Source organism: Colobus angolensis, unplaced genomic scaffold, assembly GCF_000951035.1.
Source record: "Colobus angolensis palliatus isolate OR3802 unplaced genomic scaffold, Cang.pa_1.0 Scaffold263, whole genome shotgun sequence".
In the NCBI taxonomy this organism is placed as follows: Eukaryota; Metazoa; Chordata; class Mammalia; order Primates; family Cercopithecidae; genus Colobus; species Colobus angolensis.
The window spans coordinates 460601-461803 of NW_012115855.1; the positions used below are offsets into that span (position 1 = coordinate 460601).

At 34.5% G+C, this 1203-nt stretch overlaps 1 protein-coding gene across 6 annotated transcripts in view; it reads right to left on the reverse strand.

Moving 5' to 3' along the window:
* PCMT1 (protein-L-isoaspartate (D-aspartate) O-methyltransferase) overlaps window positions 1–1203 on the reverse strand; it is a 75842-nt gene that overhangs the window by 25899 nt on the left and 48740 nt on the right. The window lies entirely within an intron of this gene.

The window sequence follows — 1203 nt, forward strand, 5'->3', positions numbered from 1 at the left end:
AAAAATATATCAAGAATTATGTATAGGAGGAGTAGGACACAATTTTTGTAAAAAGAACAAAATCCCGCCAACTATGTATTTATGTAACTAAAAACCAGCCTGTGAAACAGAGCAAGACATCATCTCAAAAAAAAAAAAAAAAAAAAATCAGATCCAATAGCAGTAAACACATTTACTACCAGATCTTGGTTGATAAAAATACACATCCATTAATCAATAGTGATAAATTAATACATCATTCTATACATATATAAATGAAAAATAGGGGACATTTCCCAACAAATATATATACACATAATAAATACATGTAGAAAAAAATGATGAAAATCATCCTTTGGGCAGCCATCTCAATAATAACTGATTGATTCAGGTAAAAATCATAAATGGAAGCTAAAACTAGTGGACTAACATTTGAAAAACAGGATTATTTACATAATCTCAAAGGGTTTGCCTCAGATAAATATTAATCAAAAAAGGAAAAATAGTAATTTTACAATGGAGTTCAGAAAAAAGTTTTCCAGTGGAAAAACTTGGTCAACACTACCTTAATCAGATGACCAAAGTTAACATCACAATTATGGGACACACTGACATCAAATGCCTCTGCTAAGATACTTCATTTCTGGGATATGCCAGGTAAAAATGCAATAACCCATACTGAATTATGAGGAAACATCAAACAAACCCAAATTGAGGGACATTATATAAAATAAGTGGCCCATATTCATAAAAATTTTCAAGGTTTTCGAGGCCGTAAAAGAATAAGGAACCATTTCTCAGTCATTCTTTAAAGAAAACTAAAAAGACATGACAATCAAATAAAACTCACACTCTACCCATTTTCTTTTCCTATAAGGAACATTATCAGAACAATTATGAAATCTGAATAAAGTCTGTAAATTGGCTAATAGTGTTATATCAATGCTGACTTCCAGATTTCAAAAATTGTACTACGGGTATGTAAAACAAAGTCCTTATTTTTAAAGGTAAAGAGCATTGGCCAGGTGCGGTGGCTCACGCCTGTAATCCCAGCACTTTGGGAGGCCGAGGAGGGCAGGTCACGAGGTCAGGAGATCGAGACCATCCTGGCTAACACAGTAAAACCCCATCTCTACTAAAAATACAAAAAATTAGCCAGGCGTGGTGGCGGGCGCCTGTAGTCCCAGCTACTTGGGAGGCTGAGGCAGGAGAATGGTGTGAACC